This window comes from Mustela putorius, unplaced genomic scaffold (genome assembly GCF_011764305.1).
Source record: "Mustela putorius furo isolate JIRA1106 unplaced genomic scaffold, ASM1176430v1.1 tig00000196_pilon_pilon_pilon, whole genome shotgun sequence".
Lineage (NCBI taxonomy): Eukaryota > Metazoa > Chordata > Mammalia > Carnivora > Mustelidae > Mustela > Mustela putorius.
Genome location: NW_025421310.1, coordinates 10961486 through 10983421, shown reverse-complemented (window position 1 = coordinate 10983421; position 21936 = coordinate 10961486). Strand labels below are relative to the sequence as shown.

Sequence of the window (21936 nt, the reverse complement as noted above, 5' to 3'; positions counted from 1 at the left end):
GAGAGAGGAGGAAGCAGGCTCTCCGCTGAGCAGAGAGCCCCATGCGGGACTCCATCCCAGGACCCCGAGATCATGACCCGAGCCGAAGGCAGCGGCTTAACCCACTGAGCCACCCAGGCGCCCGAGCATTCAACTCTTGATCTCTGGGTTGTAAGCTTAGTTAAAAGAAAGTTTATCTTAAAAATGAACATTGGGGGCACTTGGGTGGCTCAGTCCGTTAAGCGTCTGCCTTTGGCTCAGGTCATGATCCCAGGGTCCTGGGATGGAGCCCAGCGTTGGCTCCCTGCTCCGCAGGAAGCCTGCTTCTCCCTCCCCCTCTGCAGCTCCCCCTGCTTGTGGGCTCACACTGTCAAATAAATAAAATCTTAAAAAAAAAAAAAAAGAAACACTGGAAAACAAACCAACAAAAACCCCTGGATTTCTATATAGTAATAATAAACAGAAAGTAGATTTTAAAAAAGAAAGATAGCACTCACACAGCAACAAAAACTCTATGGTATCAAGAAATAAACCGAAACATTAAACCGAGACCTCAAATATGCAAAAAGATTCCATGTTCATGAATATACTCAATACTGTAAAAGGATAGAATTTCTCCCCAAAATTGATTTGTAGATTCATTTGATGAATTTATAGATTGATATGATGAACTGATTATAGATTAATGCAATTCCAATCAAAATCTCAACATAATTTTTCATGAAAGTTAACAAGATTTTACAATTTATATAGAAGAATAATGTGCTGAAAATAATGAAGAGATTGCCACTAAGTTCTTTGTCACTGGCCAAGATGGAATAACATAGTGATACGCAACTAGTCTCTTCACCAATAACAGCTAAAACAGAATATAAGAAACAACAACCTGAGAGCTTTGAAAAGCAAACTGGAGAAAAAAAAAAAAGGCAGATTGGGGAATTAAGTTACAGCCTTAATAATGACTTACAAGGTGGGGGGTGAGTTTCGTATCTCTTTCCCCTCTTTTTTCCTGATCCAAGAATAAGCCAAACCACATAACTGTGCAACAAGCACCAACAGCAGAAACTCCAGGAGAAGTCTCCTATTTCCAAAGGACCAGGAAAAGTGAGCTTCTATGCACCAGAGAGTGGGGGGCGGGGGAAAATACCAATTTTCCCTTCTCACCTCAGAGGCTCACCCTGAACTACACAAGCAGAACAGATGTGAAGAAGTGCAACAAGGTTGTGACAACTGAACAATATAAACCACTGCCCGAGTCATAGACTGACTCCAGGGCGGCACATGCTAATACAAAAAGCACAGCAAAGGATTTGAAGATTGAACTAACATTGTTACCAGCACCCACATAAGATATGGCAAAACCTGCTCTCTGAACCTACCCAGGCTGATTGCCTCCTAAAACAAATAAAGCAAACAAAACTCAACATCTCCACAGGATTTTTTTTTTTTTTTTTACATTTTATTTATTTATTTGACAGACAGAGATCACAAGCAGGCAGAGAGGCAGGCAGAGAGAGCGGAAGGGAAGCAGGTTCCCTGCTGAGCAGAGAGCCCAACTCAAGGCTCCATCCCAGGACCCCAGGATCATGACCTGAGCCAAAGGCAGAGGCTTTAACCCACTGAGACACCCAAGATGCCCCATCTCCACAGGATTTTTAAAAAATTGTTTTTTCTCCACAGGATATTAACATGATCCTGAGTTCACAACATAATATTAAAAATTCCCAGGATAAAATCCTGAATTACTCATCACTTACACACACAGAACAATCTGACCATTTCTCAAGGGAAAAGACAATTAACAGATGTCAACTCTAAGATGACCCAGACGGTGAAATTTATTATTTTTAAAGACTTTATTATTTTTAGAACTGCATATATTTTTCCAGCTTCATTGAGGTATTATGTACAAGAATGTATATATTTAAGGCATAACATGTAATGTTTTGATATATGTATACAGTGAGATATGTCACCCCATGAAGTTAATTAATTTATCCCTTACCTCACAGCTATTATTTGTGTGTGTGTGTGTGTTAAGAACATTTAAGATCTACTCTCCTAGAAATTTTCAATTAGACAATACATTATTATTAACTACAGTCATCATGCTACACATCAGGTCTCCAGAACTCATTCAGCTTATAATGGAAAGTTAGTACCCTCTGACCAACAGACATCTCTGCATTTTCTCCCTCCCCCCATCCCCTGGTAACCATTCTTCTACCCTCTTTCTAGGAGTTTGACTTTTTAAAAATTTCACATATAATTGAGATTAGCAGTATTTATTTGTCTTTCTGTACCTGGCTTATTTTACTTAGTATAATGTCCTTGAGGTTCACCCATGTTGTTGGAAATGGCAGGATTTCCTTCTTTTCTAAGGCTAAATAATATTCCATTGTATGTATATATACATCACATTTTCTTTATCCAATCATCTGTTGATGGGACACTTAGGTTGTTTTCAAATCTTGGCTATGGTGAATAATGCTACAATGAACATGGAAGTGCCGGTATCTCCTCAAGATACTGATGTCATTTCCTTTGGCCGTGGACTCAGAAGTGAAATTTCTGGATTATACTAGTTCTATTTTTAATTATTTGAGGAACCACCATCCTGTTTTCCATAATGGTTGTACTGATTTATATTCCATTTACATTACGGTGTGTAAGTGTTCCCTGTTCTGAATACCCTTGCCAATGCTTGTTATCTTTTGACTCTTTGATAATAGCCATCTTAAGAGTATGAGACTCATGTGGTTTTGATTTTGCATTTCGTTGATGGTTAGTGATGTCCAGCACTTTTTCATACACCTATTGGCCATTTGTATGTTTTCTTTCGAAAAAGGTCTATTTAGGTGCTTTGCTCATTTTTTTTCTTTTGCCACAGAGTAGTATGAGTTCTTTATGTATTTTGGCTGTTAATACCTTACAGCTTGTAAATATTTTCTCATTCTATAGGATGCCTTTTTATTTTGTTGACTCACTTTCCATGCAAAAACTGTTTTTGTTTTTTTTTTTTTAAGATTCGTTTATTTGACAGAGAGAGAGACAGCAAGAGAGGGAACACAAGCAGGGGGGTGGGAGAGGTAGAAGCAGGCTTCCCGCCAAGCAGGGAGCCCGAAAGGGGTTGGGGGGGGGGGACTCCATCTCAGGACCCTGGGATCATGACCCGAGCGGAAGGCAGATGTTTAATGACTGAGCCACGCAGGCACCCCTGTGCAGAAGTATTTTAATTTGATGCAGCCCCTCCTGTTTAATTTTTCCTTTGGTGCCTGTGCTCTTTTGGTGTAGTGAGGACCTATTTAGAAATTGTCCCTGCTCCCCTTCCCCTAGGGGATTTACAGGTAACAAAGTCCAGATACAAAGGTGGGTCAGGCCAGGTGGAGACATCCAATCAGTGAGGGGGCATGCATACTGTCTCCCTGGTTACCAAGGAGTATGGGCCCCGCCCTTTGGGAGCCCTTTTGGCGCCAATCCCATCAAGGTGTAATAGGCTGGTTCAAATGTCTACTAGGGTAAATTGTAACTCAACTGGTCACCTAGCATCACTGTGGAGCTTCCTGTGTGTGTTACAATCTCACTGGCCACCTGTGCGTGGCCAGGCCAGACCGCATGACCTTTGCCCTTAAAAGCTAACCTGTGAAACCGAGAAGGGTCGCCCTCTCTTGTAAGATGTGCGGCTGGAACGTTCCGTTAGATTCCTGATGCTTGGCGCGAAATAAAGCTTTGCTTGACCTTCGCTTTGTATCAGTCTCGCTCCTTTAATCACGGACCCATTATTGGGGCATAACAGTGTCATAACCCAAAAAACCATTGTCGAGACTAATGTCAAACTTTTCCCATGTGTTTTTCTAGGAGTTTTAGAATTTCAGGTCTTACATTTAAGACTTTAACCAATTTTGAGTTGATTTTTGTGTATGGCATGAGACACAGTTCCAATTTCTTTCTTTCGCCTTTGAAAATCCAGTTTTCCCAACATATTTATTGAAGAGAATATCCTTTTCCCCATTGTGTATTCTTGGCACCTTAGTTGACTGAACATGTGTGGGTTTACTTCTTGGCTCTCTATTCTGTTCCGTTGATCCCTGTGTCTGTTTTTATGTTTTTATTACTGTAGCTTTGTAGTATGATTTAAAATCAGGAAGTAAGATGCCTCTGACTTTGTTCTTCTTGCTCGGTATTGCTGTAGGTACTTGGGATCTTTTGTGACTCCATATGAATTTTAGGATTTTTTTGTTTCTCTGAAAAATTGTCATTGGAAATATAATACCTATAAAAATAGGCACTGCATTGAACCTGTAGACTGTGTAGGGTTATACTGACATGTTGACACATACTATTTGTTATTAATTCTCCAGTCCATGAACACAGTATTAATTATTTGTGTCTTCTTCAATTTCTTTCACCAACATTTCATACATTTCAGTGTACAGATCTTTTACCTCTTCGGTTGAATTTATTCCTAAGTATTTTATTCTATTTGATGTAAATGGAATTGTCTTCTTAATTTCTTTTTCAGATGGTTGTTAGTGTATGGAAATGCAACTGATTTTTGCATGTTGATTTTGTATCCTGCAGCTTTACTGAATATGTTTATTAGTTCGAACAGTTTTTTTGAGGAGTCATCTGCAGACAGAGACAATTTTACTTCTCCTTTTCCAAATTGGATACCTTCTTTCTCTTGCTTAATTTTTCTGGCTCAGACTTCCAGTACTATATTGAATAACAGTAGTGAGAGGTAGCATCCTTATCTTGTTCCTGATTTCAGAGGAAAACATTTAAATTTTTCACCCCTTAGTATGATGTTAGCTGTGGGCATGTCCCATATGGCCTTTGCTGAGGTACATCCTTTATACCTAATTTGTTGAGAGATTTTATCATAAAATAATGTTGAATTCTGTTAAATACTTTTTCTGCATCTATCAAGATGATCATACGGCTTTATCCTTTATTCTGTTAATGTGGTATATAATGTTTATTGATATGAATAAGTTGAATCATGCTTGCATCCCTGGGATAAATATTACTTGATCATGGTATATGATCCCTTTAATGGGCTGTTGAATTCAATTTGCTAGGATTTTGTTGAGGATATTTGCATCTACGTTCATCAGAAAATTTGGCCTATAATTATCCTTTCTTATAGTCTCCTTGGCTGGCTTTGGTATCAGGTAATGCAGGCCTCATAAAATGAGTCCCCAGTCAAGTCCATAGACAGCAGGTCTGTTAACAGGCCTAGATGGCTGTAGCTCCTGCCAATCCCTGGTTGCACTTGCACCATGTCTCTGGACAAGTCCCCAAGTGGGAAGACAGACTGTGGCAGAGTGGGCTGGAGCTGGATCACAGGACTGCTTCAAGTTCTGCCATCAAGAATTAGGTCAGCCTAATTCTGGGCTGGCCTCTTCAGCTCAGAGGGGCAGTTTCTCACCAGTTTCTCTGGGTGGTCAGAACTGCTCCCAACCATGGCAGAGAGGGGTTGGCACTCAATCCCAGGGCCATTTCAAGGAACATAGCTGGGACTGACTTTAGGGTCTACATCAGGACTGAGGTTGGCAAGCCTGCTATGAGGAACACAGACGGGCAGTGCTGGATCCCTGCATAGGCAGGACAGAGATCAGGGCTGAAGCCAGGTCACAGAGCTGCTTCAGGATCCAAAGTCAGAATCAACATTGGCTGGACTGTTACCAGGATGATGTCTCCCACAGGGCCCCTGTGGAGGCAGGTCTGACCCTAGACTGGCAGTCAGAGTGGGGCTGGAGCTGGATCACAGGGATGCTTCAAGGATCTGCAACTGGACCCATGGTTAGCAGGCCTGACACTGGGACACGGATGACCGTGGCTCCTCCTGGAGCCTTGATGGATGGAACTGGATGCAGGACTGTAGCCAGGTGGGCGTGCAGCCAAGTCCATAAGGAGATGGAGTGATTTTCATTCTGCACCCAGATACATATTTGGTTGGCCTGCCACCAGGGCCAGTGCCTTCTCAAAGCAGTTTTCCTTAGTCCTGGAATTTCCTGGGATTTCACAACCTCCTACCAGAATCCCACAACTCCCACAAAGGCACTTTTGTCTGTGGATGGCTCCCAGATTGTTTTATGTGTAGGGGAAAGTGAGCTGGGGACCTCTTATTCCACCATTTTGCTTATTAGAGGGAAAAAAAACCCTAGACAAAGATATTAAATCTTTATATTTAAGATATTAAATTACCTCACTCTCTGTGAGGTAAAGGTGAAAACTCTTGAAATTAATGGAACATAGAAGTTTTCAGCAGAGAAACAAACAAACAAAATAACCAAACGGAAATTTTACAGCCAAGAAGTAAAAATGGAAATTTAAAAATTCATTAGATGGAACATGAAGACAGATCATTAGAAATGATCAAATCTTTTCTTAAAAAAAGATTTTAAGTAATCTCTATACCCAGTATGGGGCTCAAACTCACAACCCCAAGATCAATAGTCCCATGCTCTTCAGACTGAGCCAGCCAGGTGCACCTGAAATGGTCCAATCTGAAGAACTGAGAGAAAAAAACTGCAAACAAAATGAGCAGAGTCTGGGGACCTATAGGACAATATCAAAAGTCCAAGAATGAGGGAGAAAGAGATGGGTAAAGAAAAAAATATTTGAAGAAATAATGATGCAAAACTCCCCAAATTTGGCAAAATATATAAATTCACAGAATATATGTGATATATATATATATTATATATGAATATATAAATTCAAGAAGTTCATCAAATCCTAAATAGGAAAAAAAACTCAAAGAAAGCCATGTTCAGGCATATCATAACTGTACTGCTAAAAGGACAAAGGGAAGAATCTGTAAGGTAAACAAAGAAAGACAACAGATTACATAAAAGGCTAGATCAGAATAGTTGTGGATTTCTCATTAGAAAAGATGGCAGCCAGAAATAAGGGGAACAGTAGCTTTCAAGTGAGAACAGGAAAAACGGTATCATCACATAATTCTATATCCATAAGAGATATATATCCTTCAGGAATGAAATGAGATAAAAACATTCTCAGATAAAGGAAAACTAAGAAAATCCCCCACTAGCAGACCTGCTCTAAGAGAAAGGCTAAGGAAAGTTCTCTGGGTGTTAGTGAAATGGCATCCGAGGAAAGCTAGGAACATCAGAAATGAGAGGATAAATTCCGCAACAAGTAAAATGGACTTTTCCCCCTCCTTTTATAGACTTTCTTTAAAATGTTTGCAGTTGTGGGGTGCCTGGCTGGCTCAGCTGGTAGAGTGTGTGACTCTTGATCTCACGATTGTGAGTCTGAGCCCTATGTTGGGTACACAAATTACTTTTGTAATTTTAAGGGTGCCTGGGTGGCTCAGTCAGTTAAGCATTCGACTCTTGATTTTGGCTCCAGTCATGATTGCAGGGTCATGAGACAGAACACCATGTTGGGCTCCATTCTCTTTCTCCCTCTGTCCCTTACCACCTCCCATTTGCATGCTCATTCTCTCCCTCTCTCAAAATAAATAAATAAATACATAAATAAATAAAATATTTAAAAAAATAAAATGTCTACAGTTGAAAACAAAAAAACACTTATGATTGGGGAGGCTTTCAATGTATATAAACATCATATAAGTGACAACTATAATTTAAAGGGGAAGGGTTTCTTAAGGTTATAAGGCTTCTATATTTACTTGAAGTAATAAAATATTAGCTCAAGTAGTCTGTGTGAAATTAGATATGCTTAATATCATTGGTTCTAAGATGCCTGGGTGGCTCAGTCGGTTAAGTGTCTGCCTTTGGTCATGTCATGATCCTGGGGTCATGGGATCGAGTCTCACATCCTCCCTCTGTCTCTACCTCTCTCTCTCTCTCTCTCTCTCTCTCTCATGAATAAATTTTTAAAAAATCAGTTCTAGGGACGCCTGGGTGGCTCAGTTGGTTAAGCAGCTGCCTTCGGCTCAGGTCATGATCCCAGCATCCTGGGATCGAGTCCCACATCAGGCTCCTTGCTCAGCAGGGAGCCTGCTTCTCCCTCTGCCTCTGCCTGCCATTCTGTCTGCCTGTGCTCGCTCTCTCCCCCTCTCTCTCTCTCTGATAAATAAAATCTTAAAAAAAAAATCAGTTCTAGAACAACCATTAAAAACCTTAATTCAAAGATATATAACTAAAAAATTATAATACATTAAAAATGGAATCCTGGGGTGCCTGGGTGGCTCGGTCATTAAGCGTCTGCCTTCAGCTCAGGTCAGGATCCCAGAGTCCTAGGATCGACCCCCAAGTCGATCCCTCTCCCACTCCCCTTTGCTTGTGTTTCCTCTTTCACTGTGTCTCTCTCTGTGAAATAAATAAAATCTTTTAAAAAAATGGAATACTGGGGCACCTGGGTGGCTTCTTTCAGTAAAGCTGTTTTAAAAATGAAGGATAGGGGTGTCTGGGTAGCTCAGTGGGTTAAGCCACTGCCTTTGGCTCAGTTCATGATATCAGAGTCCTGGGATCAAGCCCTGCATTGGGCTCTCTGCTCAGCGGGAAGCCTGCTTCCCCCCCCTCTCTCTCTGCCTGCCTCTCTGCCTACTTGTGATCTGTCAAATAAATAAATAAAATCTTTTTTAAAAAATGAAGGATGGAAAATATGTCCTATGCAAATATCAAAACAAATCTAGAGTGGCTGGGTTGATAACACACAAAGCAGATTTTAGAAAGTAAAAAAAATTCCCAGGTTTAAGGAAAGATATTACATAATGTTAAAAGAGTTGGTCCACAAAGAAGACAAAACACCCCTGAATATATATACACTTTGAAACAGAGATCCAAATACATGAAGCAAAAAGTGATAGAAATGATAGGAGAAACAGAGAACCCACAATTACAATTTGAAACTTCAACACTCCTCCTGCATAATTCACAGACCAAGCAGACAGAAAATCAATGAGAACATAAAAGACCTAAATAACATTATCAACAACATAATCTAATTTATATCTCTAGAATACTTCAACAACAGCAGAATATACTTTATTTTCAAATGCCTGCAGCATCCACTAAGAAAGATCATATCCTGGCTCATAAAACAAGTCCTAACAATTATAAAAAATAAAATCAGGGCACCTGGGTGGCTCAGTGGGTTAAGCCTCTGCCTTCGGCTCAGGTCATGATCCTAGGGTCCTGGGATTGAGTCCCACATTGGGCTCTCTGCTCAGCAGGGAGCCTGCTTCCTCCTCTCTCTCTCTCTCTCTCTCTCTCTGTCTGCCTCTCTGCCTATTTGTGATTTCTCTCTGTCAAATAAATAAAAATAAAAAATCTTTAAAAAATAAAAAATAAATAAAATAAAATCATACACAGTATGTTATCTGACCATAATAGAATTAAACTAGAAGTAAAAAACAAAGATACCTGGGGCACCTGGGTGGCTCAGTCCGTTAGGCATCTGCCTTTGGCTCAGGTCGTGTTCCTGAGGTTCGGGGATCAAGCCCTGGGTTGGGTTGCCTGTTGGGAGCCCACTTCTCTTTCTCCCACCACCTCGTGCTCTTTCTTACTATCTCCCGCTCTCTCAAATAAATAAATTCATAAGAACAAAAACCAAAAAAAACAAAGATACCTTAAAACCCCTACATGTTTGAAAGTAAAACAACACACTTAAAAATAATCTATGGGTCAAAGAAGAATTGTTAAGGGAAACTGGAAAATATTTGCACTAGACATAAATGAAAATACAACATGTCAAATTTTCTGTATTGCAATTAAAGCAATGTTTAAAAGGAAATTTATTATCACCAATGCTCACATTGGAAAAGTGAAACAAAAGAAGAAATCCCAACGTTCTCAGATAAACAAAATCTAAGGGAGTCTATTACCACTAGACCTGCCTACAAGAAATGCTGAAGAATATTCTGCAGGGTGAAATGAAAGGACACTAGAAGTTAATTTGAGCCATATGAAGAAATAAAGATCTCAAAAGGTAAATTATGGGTGATTATAAAAACTGTATTATGTAACAATAGTTTTTAACTCCATATTTTATTTTCTACATGAAAGAGGATTTCTTTTTTAAAAAGATCTACTTATTTATTTGAGCGAGAGTGAGCAGGGGAAGGGGCAGAGGGAAAGGGAGAGAGAGAATCTCAAGCCTGACACGGGGTTTAATTTCACAACCCTGAGATCATAACCTGAGCTGAAATCCAGAGTCAGACGTTCAACTGACTGAGCCACCCAGGTGCCCCAAAAGAGATAATTTCAAGAAACCAATACATTTTTAAAAATTATTAGTTTAAAAATTGGCTTTATTGTAACCTATGTTTGTAACTCCACATTTGGTTTTCTATAGAAGTTAAGATACTAGTGCATTGAAATGAATTATTAGTTTGTGTTTGGGAACACACATGTAATTTTGTGACATCACCAACCAGAAAGAGTGGTGAGAGAGCTATAAAGGAGTAGAATTTTTATATGTTATTGAAAAGTTGGTAGGGATTCAAATTAGAGTGCTCTAATGTTAGGATGTTTTATGTAATCACCATGGTAACCACAAAGAAAATAGCTCTCAAATATACAGAAAATGAAATGAGAAAGGAATTTTAACATTGGACTACAAAAAAACCCAAAAACCCAAAAACCAAACACCAAAGAAGACAGTAATAAGGGAATAAGCATGGAGGGACTATAAGGCATATAGAAAGCAAATAACAAAATGACACCAGTAAATCTCTCCTTATCATTAATTACTTTAAATGTAAATAGATAAACTTATCTAATCAAAAGACAGGTTATTTTCAGAATGTATAAAAACACACGATCCAATTATATACTGTCTACAAGAGACTCACTTTAGATCCAAAGACACAAATAGATTGAAAAGATAGAAAAAGATATACCATAAAAATAGAGAGCAAGGGTGGCTAAACTAGTATCAGAAAAAACAGACTTTAAACTGAAATAGTTTACAAAAGACAAAGAAAGACATTATGTATTAATAAAAGGTTCAAAGCAGCAAGAATATATAACAATTCTAAGTATTTTCATACCTAATAACAGATTAAAATACATAAAGCAAAAATAAATAGAACTAAAAGAAGAAAGAGTTCTACAGTAACAGATGGGGACTTACATACCCGACTCTCAGTAACAGATAGGACTACCTACCATCTGGAAGCAGAGATCCTAAACAAGACAATAAACCAACTAGATCTAATACATAAACAAACAGAATACAGTTTAATGACAACAAGCACATATAGTCTTCTGAAGTGCATATAGAAGATTTTCCAGTGTAGATCAAATGTTAGGTCACAAATTAAGTTTCAACAGATTTTAAGAGGTAGATATCATTTGAAATGTCTTCCCTGACCACAAGAGATGAAGTTAGAAATCAGTAACAAGGGGTTCCTGGATGGCTCAGTTGGTTAAGCTGCTATGTTTGGTTCAGGTCTTAATCCCAGGGTCCTGGGATCAAGACCCACATGGGGCTCCCTGCTCAGTGGGTAGTCTGTTCCCCGCCCCTGACTTGTTCTCTCTTGATTGCTCTCTCAAATAAAGTCTTTTAAAAATTGACAAAAAAAATAGAAATCAATAACAAAAGTAAAACTGGAAAATACAAAAAATTGTGGAAATTAAACAACATACTCTTAATGAATGGAACAAAGAAGAAACTATGAAAAAAATTCCATTTACAGTAGCATCAAAAAGAATAAAATACTTAGGAATAAACAAAAAGAAGTAAAAGATTTGCGTATTGAAAACTATAAAATATCGCTGAAACAAAGAAGACATAAATAAAGGGAAACATACCTCGTATTCATGAATGGAAAGACAAAGTTGTTAAAATGTTAATACAATCCAAAGCAATCTACAGATTTAATTCAATCCCAATCAAAATCCGAGTGACTTTTAAAAAATATAAATAGAACATTTGTGTGGAATCTTAAGGGGTCTTGAATAGCCAAAAACAATCTTAAAAAGGGAGAACAAAGATGGAGGATTCATACCTGAGCTGACTTCAAAACAGTACACTAATGGAAACAATGTGGGACTGGCATTAAGACAGACATACAACAGGGGGCTCCTGGGTGGCTCAGTGGGTTAAAGCCTCTGCCTTCAGCTCAGGTCCTGATCTCAGGGTCCTGGGATCAAGCCCCACATCAGGCTCTCCACTCAGCAGGGAGCCTGCTTCCCCCCTACTCCTGCCCCCAACTCTGCCTGCCTCTCTGCCTACTTGTGATCTCTCTGTCAAATAAATAAATAAAATCTTAAAAAAAAAAAAAAAGACAGACATACAATAGAATGGAGAGCTCAGAAAGAAACCTTTGCATACGTTGTCAAATGATTTTTTACAATGCTGCCAAGACCATTTGATAGGGAAAGAATAATCTTTTCAACAAATGGTGCTGGGAAAATCCACATGCAAAAGAATGAAGTTGGACCCTTCCTTACCTGACAACATATATAAAAATTAACTCAAAATGGATCAAAGACCTAAAACTATTAGAAAACACAGAACAAAATCTTCGTGACACTGAATTTGGCAATGATTTCTTGGATACGACACCAAAGGCACAGGCAACAAAAAATATGTAGACTAATTAGGTATCATGAAAAATTTTCAGGGTACCTGAGTGGCTCAGTTGTTGACCATCTGCCTTCCACTCAGGTTCTGATCCTACCATCCTGGTCCTAAGATCAAGCACTGCATTGTTGGGGGAACCTGCTTCTCCCTCCCCAGCTCTCCCTGTTTATTTTCCTTCTCTTGCTTTCTCGGTCAAACAAATAAATATAATCTCAAAAAAAAAAAAGAAAAAGGAAAAAATTTTTCAAATTTGTATATCAAACGATAATGTCAGCAGAGTAAAAATGCAACCCACAGAATGAAAGAAAATATTTGTGAAATCATGTTATCTGACGAGGGATTCGTATCCAGAATACATAGAGAACTCGACATCTGATTCAAAAATGGGCAAAGAACTACCATGAGATACTATCTTACACATTTTCATACAGCTACTGGAAAAAAAGAAAAGAACAAGTGTTGGTGGAGATGTGGAGAAATTGGAACCCCTGTGCACTGTTGGTGACAATATAAAAAATGGTATAGCTGCTGTGTAGAAAACAGTAAGGCAGTTCCTCAGAAAATTAAAAATATAATTATCATATAATTCTGGTTATATACTCAAGGTAATTGAAAGCAAGGTCTCAAAGATATTCTTATACACCCATGTTCCTAGCAGCATTATTCACAACGGCTAGAACGTGTAAGCAATCCAAGTGCCTACTGAGGGATAAATGAATAAGCAAAAGATGGTATAGCCATATAATGAGGTATTATTTGGCCCTACAAATTTAGGAAATTCTGACATGTGCTACAACACAGATGAACCTTAAGGATATTATACTAAGTGAAACAATGCCAGTCACAAAAAGACAAAGACTGTATGATTCTACCTATATAAGGTACTCAGAATAATCAAAATGGAGGTAAGGAGTATTAAAATGGTAATTGCTAGGTCCTGTGGGGGTGGGTGATAGCAATTTATTGTTTAATGTATATAAAGTTCCGGTTTTACAAGAGGAAAGAGTTGTGGAGGCAGATGGTGGTGATGGTGTGCAACACTATAAATATATTTAATACCACTAAGTTGTACACTTAAAACTAGTTAAAATGGTTTAAGTTTTACATTATGTGTATTTTACCAAAATAGAAAAATTTGAAAAAAATGGAATGCAAAATGGTATAGCTACAGAGAGTCATAGTTTCTTCTAAAAGTTAAAAATACACTTTTTTTTTTAAAGGATTTTATTTATTTGTCAGAGAGAGAGAGGTAGGCAGAGGGATAATCAGGGTTCTTAGGAGCCCAATGCAAGGCTCGATCCCAGGACCTTGGGATCATGACCGGAGCTGAAGGCAGACGCTTAACCAACTGCACTACATTTCTGCATAACCCAGAAATACCATTAGTAGCTATTTTCCCAAGCAGTTTCATTTACAAAAACCAGTATGCCAATATTTATAGCTACTGTACTCATGATTGCCCAAACTGGAAAAACCCACATATCCTTCAACTACTGAATAATAAACTGTGGTACATTCATAGAATGCAATAAGTAGTAAAAAGGAATGAAATATTGATAGTCAACATCCATGAATTTCTTATCTATTACACAAAATGAAAGAAGACAGACTCAGAAGGCTACATAAAGTATGATTCCATTTAAACGACACAGGGGAAAAGGCAGAAGTATAGTGATGGAGAACCCATCACTGGTTGCGGCAGGCTAAAGGTGGAGATAGGGTTTGATTATAAAGGGGCAGCACAAGGAAATCTGGGAGTGATGGAGCTAGCTGTTTTGTATCTCAACTGTGGTGGTAGTTACATGACTCTATATGTATATGTCAAAAGCCATAGAACTATACACTATACATTTTACTATATGTAAATTTAAATTAAAAAATAATTAAGGGGTGCCTGGGTGGCTCAGTGGGTTAAAGCCTTTGCCTTCAGTTCAGTCATGCTCCCGGGGTCCTGGGATTGAGCCCCGCATCGGGCTCTCTGCTCAGCGGGGAGCCTGCTTCCCTTCCTCTCTGCCTGCCTCTCTGTCTACTTGTGATCTCTGTCAAATAAATAAAAATCTTTAAAAAAATAATGAAAACCTTGTGTTTCAATTATACTTCAATTTTAAAAAGATTTTAAAGGATGCCTGGGTGGCACAGTCAGTTAAGCATCTGCCTTCACCTTTTTCCCTGCTTGTTCTCGCTCTCTGACAAACAAATTAATAAAACCTTCAAAAAAAAAAAAGATTTTTAAATGAAGGTATTTTTAAAGATTTATAATCTTTGTAAAATATCAAGATTTATAACAAAGCTGCAGTAACTAAAACAGATATAAATCTCTACATAGATAGATGTCAGATATCTAAATATTTATACATATCAGCTCTTTAATATTGGGATAATTCCCTTATTTATATTCTATATATTGTCTGAGAAGATATTCTATATATTATCTGAAATTTTCATTTTTTTAAAGATTCCTTATTTATTTCAGAGAGAGAGAGCACAAGCGAGAGAGAGAGAGAGAGAGAGAGAGAGAACATGAGCAGGGGGAGTGGCAGCAGAGGGAGAAGCAGACTCCCCACTGAGCAAGGAGCCCAATGTGGAATTCGATCCCAGGACCCCGGGATGATGACCCAAAACAAAGGCAAACATCTAACTGACTGAGCCACCCAGATTTTTGCTTTGTAATACTTAAGACTTTAATCCATCTTACATTGATTTTTTTATAAGGTGTGAAGGGTGACTCTAAATTTATTTTTTAATATGGATATCCAATTGTATCAGCACCATTTATTTTATTTTATTTTTTAGATTTTATTTATTTATCAGAGAGAGAGAGCACACACGCACAAGCAGGCAGAGGCAGAGAGAGAGGCAGGCTCCCTGCCGAGCAAGGAGCTGGATGTGGGACTCCATCCCAGGATCCTGGAATCATGACCTGAGCCGGAGGCAGGGGCTTAAACAGCTGAGCCACCCAGGCATCCCATCAGCACAATTTATTTATTTATTTATTTTTTTTTCATCAGCACAATTTATTAAACAGAATTTTCTTTCCCTATTTATTTGTAGTGTCACCTCTGCCATTTATTAAAGCTCCATATATCTTTGGGTCTGTTTCTGGGTTCTTTGTTCTATTTCACTGGTCATTTTGTGTATCCTTGCATATTTACCTCGCTGTCTTAGTTACTGTAACTTTATGCAGACAGGAGAGAGAGAGAGAATCTCCAAAACAGGTAAAGCAAAACAATATAGGGATACATACATAGGTTCTAAAACAGTAAATCAGCAAGGAAATAATTACCCTATAAGTCAGAACATTGATTTCCTCTAGAGAGGAGCAAAACAGTGGTGTTGGGGTACTGGCACATGGGACCTTAGGGGATATAGATTCTTGACCAGGGTCATGGTGACAAGCATGTCTGCATTCCATATGAGTCAAGTAGGCACCATCGAAAACAATTCAGCTTAAACTCCTTAGCAGGTACACTGCTTTTTTTTCTTTTTTTAAAAAGATTTTATTTATTTGACAGACAGAAATCACAAGTAGGCAGAGAGGCAGGCAGAGAGAGAGGAGGAAGCAGGCTCCCCGCTGAGCAGAGAGCCTGATGGGATGCGGGGCTCGAAGCGCGCGGGGGCGGGGGGGGGGGGGTGTCGATCCCAGGACCCTGGGATCATGACCTGAGCCAAAGGCAGAGGCTTTAACCCACTGAGCCACCCAGGCACCCCAGTAGGTACACTACTTACAGAGGCTGACTTCTGGAGGAGGATATGAGAGGTAGAAGAGGTTACATTAGAGTCAAATCTCCTGTGTCAGCAAAGCATGCTGTCCAGGGAGAAGTCACACATACGCCTCCACAAGAAAGTCACAGTTCAGATTCCTCCTACACTCTGGGGAATCCAAGGCGAGGCTGCGTGCCCCCAGAGAAGCAGAGACCACCACCAAGGGACAAATGTAGTTCTATCTCCAGCAAAGTTGGAGATGACTGTCCTTTATTTTCTTCCATAAAGACTTAGGCTTGAAGAAAGGAGGGGTCTTAAGTTTGAAAACACTGGAGCACTTGTGGTGAAAAACAGGTTTAGAAAAGGGGGAGGAGGGGCGCCTGGGTGGCTCAGTGGGTTAAGCCTCTGCCTTCAGCTCAGGTCATGATCTCAGGGTCCTGGAATCCAGTCCCCCATCTGGCTCTCTGCTCAGCAGGGAGCCTGCTTCCCTTCCTCTCTCTCTGCCTACTTGTGATCTCTGTCAAGTAAATAAATAAAATCTTTAAAAATAAAAAAAAGAAAAGGGGGAGGTGATGAGTCAAAGGGGAAGGAAGAATAAAAGAAGAGATCACCTCTTTTCCAGTTCAGGTCCCTTGAGACAGTAGCTTGTCCAGGAATGGGAGTGAAGCAGCTTTGAATCAGATGAGATTGGAATTTCAAAGTAGATGTTAGACTGGATTTTTAATGAATGGAAATGATTGGAAGTTAAGGCATCTAGAACTCGGCAAGATCAAGTCAATAATACGAGGGCAGGCACAGAGCTTGGGGAAAAACAAGGCTGTTCATATCTGTGCTCTACCACATCAGACTATTTGAAAGGTTATGTGTGTGTGTTAACATGTATTTCTTTTTATTTATTTATTTAAGAGAGAGAGCATGAGTGGGAGGGGCAGAGGGAGAAGCAAAGAGAATCTCAAGCCAACTTTGCACTGTGGGCCTTGATTTCACGACCCTAAGATCATCACCTGAGCCCAAACTAAGAGCAGGAAGCTTAACCCACTGCACCACCCAGGTGCCCTGGGCGTTTTTTTCTAATTAAGGGAGAAATAACATATGAAGTGGAGAATTCTCACACCCAGACCTAAAATAAAATTGTTTTACCTATTTAAAAATTCAACTTCTTGACAAAATAAAAATAAATAAAATATCAGCTTCTTGGATTAATCTATCCATTGAACAAATATTTGATTGTCCACTTGGGCCTGGAAGCACAAATGACATTGTTCTGGGTATATGGACACAGTAGCAAACAAATAAAATTCCTGCCTTCTTAGAGCCTACTTTCTAGTACAGCTTAGATTCAGTAACTTAAAATATCTTATATAGTGGGGAATATTTGAGTTTCTAACATCTGTGTATGAAATTTGGGTAAATGCATAGATTTAGGGGAAAATTATAGAATCTTTGCATCCTATCATCTATACTAGCTCTCTAATCTTAGAATCATTCCCCTATGCTTAATGATTTAATTCCCCAAGAAATTTGTGGGATTATTTCCCCATCTCCATTTGACAGATACGAAAGCTAAGACTAAAGAGAGAAAGTGACTTGCTGAGGGTCACAGAATTACCTAAGGGTTTGATATAATAAAAACAGATTCTTTGTCTCCAATGCTATGTTCTTCCCACTGGGCCAGAAAGCCCCTTAAGACAGAGGCTATAACGATACTTCTACCACTGAGTGGGTCTGGGATTAGTCTTGCTGCCACGGACACCTAAATCAGTGAGAAGACATGTGGGCACTTCCATATCAGATGTCTACAAACTCTACTGCACAAATTCCTAAGACCGAGATTTTGCTTCAGTTTGCCTGCCTAGACTTCAGGTTCACCTGTCCTATGCCCTAGGTGGAAACACAGATGATTTGTAGGCTTGGGGACGGGAAAACTAATGGGAGACAGTGTTGAGCTCATTCTGGGAAACAATGAGGCTGAGGGCTTCTGGACACCAACTTCTAGCTGAGAAAAGAACACCAAGAGCATCAGACCACATGACAGAAAAATATGTAAATGAAAGATCTGAGAAGCTAAGTAAAAATCCCCATAATCCTGAATTTGAATTGAAAAAATGAACATGAGTTTTATAATATATTTTATCTTAGAGAACTAATTCCCAGCTGTTATCAATTAAAAAGGCCTAGGAACAATGACAGTAGCAATGAACACTCCTAGCGCAAAACTGTGATCTCTAAATATCATTTCCCATCAAAATGAACTAGATATCCTTGGAAAAATAGCTGATTTCAGAACTAGGGTATGAAATGTACAAATTAATTCTGATAAATAAGCAGAAAGAATCAAAGTTTACTTTGCTTTTCTCATACAAACCATACATTTGTTACTCAGGTAACAAATGTTTGGTCATTGGAAGTTTCTCTTTCTAGAAGTATTAAGCTAATAAAAAGAAGAAGAAGGAATGCTAGAGTTAGAATACCATCACTTTATAATCTCTAATGAGTATGTATATCTAGTGAACAACCATTCATGGCTGCTCAAATCACAAAAAGAGAGAATATCTTTTGCCTCCTGCTAGAAGTACATAATACCATTCGTGAAGTATTCTTGCCAAAATATCGACCCTAAAACTAACCAACTTCTTGACCTAACTACCAATATATAAGAAATCCATGAAGCACATTGGGGAAGATATGTGCTATGAAGTGTGTAAACCTGGGAATTCACAGACCTGTACCCCTGGGGCTAATAATACATTATATGTTAATTAAAAAAATAAAAAAGAAAATTAAAAAAAAAGAAAATCCATGAAACAGGGAGCATCTTAAAGGTCACCACTGGGAGGCTATCAGCAAATTCCAGATGGTTACAAACTTCAGGACAAATAACTCAGTTTCATCAGTAAATGCACTGCAGGGGAAGAAGAGAGAGGGAGATCTATAGATTAAAAGGTCCCCCAATGGATAGAGCAACAAACTGCCACATACAAATTTTATTTGGATGATGATTTAAGCAATATAAAAGAATTATGAGACAGTGTCTCATATAGTTGACATATGACAGAGCTGGCATATGATCAAGCAATTCCACTCCTAAGTATATGCCAAGAAAAATAAAAACATATGTTCACCCAAAAAACTTTTACATGAATGCTCATAACGGCATTACTCATAATAGCCCCAAAGCAGAAACAACCCTAAATGTCCATCAGCTGGGAACTGGATAAATAAAATGTAGAACTCTACAGTGGAACAGTCAGCAATAAAAAGAAATAAAATACTGATATATGCTACACATGGATGAAGTCTGAAAATATGTCATGTTTTGAAAGAAGCCAATCGCAGAGGACTGCATGTGTTGCATGATCACGTTTACATGAAATGTCCAGAATAAGCAAATCTCTTAGACCAAAAGTAGATCAGTGGTTGTCTAAGGCTGAGGTTGGAGGCTGGAGTAGTTGGGGTGACAGCAAAAGGGAGAGGGGTTTCTTTTGAGGGTAATGGAAATGTACCGAAGTTGACTGTGGGGATGGATGCACGACACTGTGATTTACGAGCCACTGAACTGCACACTTTAAATGGGTGAATTGGATAGTATGTGACTTGTATCTCAACAAAGCTGTTAAGGGGTGCCTGGCTGGCTCAGCCAGTAGAGCATGTGATTCTTGATCTTGGGGTCACGGGTTGAGTCCCACCCTGGGTGTAGAGATTACTTAAAAAAAAATAAATACATCAAAGTTTAAAGAAAGCCACAAAGCTGTTAAGATAAAGCTACCAGAAAAAAAAAAAATGAGACAACCAGGAAAATCTGACTACTGACTGGGTATTTATTTGATGGTGTTAAAGAACTACTGTTACTTATTTTAAAAATAGTGATAATAGTTTTGTCAGGTTTTTTTTAAAGGGTTCTTATTTTTTAGAGGTAAGTATGGACATATCTACAGATGAAAGGACAAATTTGGGGTTTGCTTCAAAATAATGGGGAGGTCTGCAGTGGGAGGAGGGAAAATGAAACCAGACTGGTCATGAATTGGTTACAAGACGGTGATGAATACAAAGGTATTCATTGTTATTCTTTCGTATGTGTTTGAACATTTCCGAAATAAAAGGGCTAGAAGCCACAAGACGAGAATCTTTATCAAGCTACCCCTGACTCACTGTGGGAACCCTTCTTTCTTCCCAGTCTCCTGATGAAAATTAAGGATGGCAAGAGCCATATCTCATACCATTCTTGTGAGGAAAGTGACGATATGTTTAAGGTAGTAAGGTACCCTACCAAGGGACGGGGCTCCATTTTGTCCAAGGCCAGAGCTTCCCAAGAGCAATGCGAAAGAAAATCTGCTCATCACACACAAAGGGGCTACCAAACCGGACTTCGGACTTCGGACAGTAAGGACCCCCACAGCTATGGAGAGAAGAACCTACAATAGGAATCGGTTTTTCTATCTACAATCAGTAGCCCCCACAGCAACGTTGAGACAGTGGCAATTCAAATAGCCTTGCAGTTAGACGCCAAAGGACATTCAACAAGTGTCCAGATAAGATAAAAATTTAGAGTGGGAGAGACAAACCAACAGCTTCATTCCACGCCCAGCCCATCCGTTTACCCAGTAAACCCCTCCTTCTTAATCCCTCTCCCACACGTTCCATTCCCAAAGCTGAAACTGGACGGGGAGGCAGAAGGAGGATGAACACCCGTGTCCCCTGAAGGAAGGGGGTTTAAAACTCAGACCATCAGGTAGTGAGAAGGTGACTGCCTCCTCTTGGGTTTTCTCCTTACCAGACTCAATAGCACCCGGCTTCCGGCGGACAGATCGTTTGGATGGGGGTGGGGGGGCGAATGAGAGTGAGAGGCGGGGCTACAAGGCACAGGAACCAATAGGCGATGAGCCAGAGGTTCACGTCCAGTCAAGCCCTCCAATCCCCAGAGCTTGCCCAGCGAGAAACTTAAGCGGTCCAGAGACTTGCGACCTTCACCTCTTCCTACTTACCCCGCCCATCCTCAGGGTCCCACCCGCCAATGGTTGGGTTTTGTCACAGAAAGTTACCGAGAAGCAGCCACCCAATGGTAGCTAAGCGATCCAAGATATGGAGGACATTTGGAAACACAATCCTTGGATCTTCTGGAATCCAAACCACCTTCCGCCACAGCTCCCAACCCCAGTCGCTAACTGACGGGCCCCATCTCCTTTTGGGAAATAATTCAGCTCAGTTGTGAAGTGGTTCCTCCCACAAGTCCTGAGATCCCTACTCAGCCATCACCCACTAGGCAAATTCATTCGATTTAGCCCTGCAGTAAAACTGCCATGTAGGGGTGCCTGGGTGGCTCTGGCTTAAAGCCTCTGCCTTCGACTCAGGTCATTGAGCTCTCTGCTCAGCAGGGAGCCTGCTTCCACCACCCCTGCCCCTGCCCCGCCCCTGCCTGCCTCTCTGCTTACTTGTGATCTCTGTCAAATAAATAAAATCTTAAAAAAAAAAAAAAAAAAAAAAAACTTGCCATGTCTTCTACCACACAGACATGGGACACTGGCGGGCTCAGCAACTTAGATTGGTAGTTGCCTAAACTGGTGTGTGTCAATTCACAGTCTTGGAACCTCTTTTTAATTTTTAGACTCAATATAGGATTACCATGTCCCATTAGCAAATGCATTTATAGTCTTTCCATCCTTGCTGAAGCCACCATTTCCCATGTTTGTCTAGGCTAAAGGCCAATCCCTGGATAAAGCAAGGTTAGTA

The 21936-nt window shown here is 39.6% G+C and overlaps 1 protein-coding gene across 3 annotated transcripts in view; it reads right to left on the bottom strand.

Annotated features, from left to right (window-relative positions):
- The window catches only part of LOC101679623 (orphan sodium- and chloride-dependent neurotransmitter transporter NTT5), a 31201-nt gene extending 10174 nt beyond the window's left edge, over window positions 1-21027 (bottom strand). For all 3 annotated transcript variants that reach the window (XM_004767336.2, XM_004767337.3, XM_045077040.1), the window contains exon 1: window positions 20981-21027. The gene's annotated coding sequence lies outside the window, so the exon portion shown is untranslated. The remainder of the gene's footprint in view (window positions 1-20980) is intronic.
- Window positions 21028-21936: the final 909 nt, after the last annotated feature.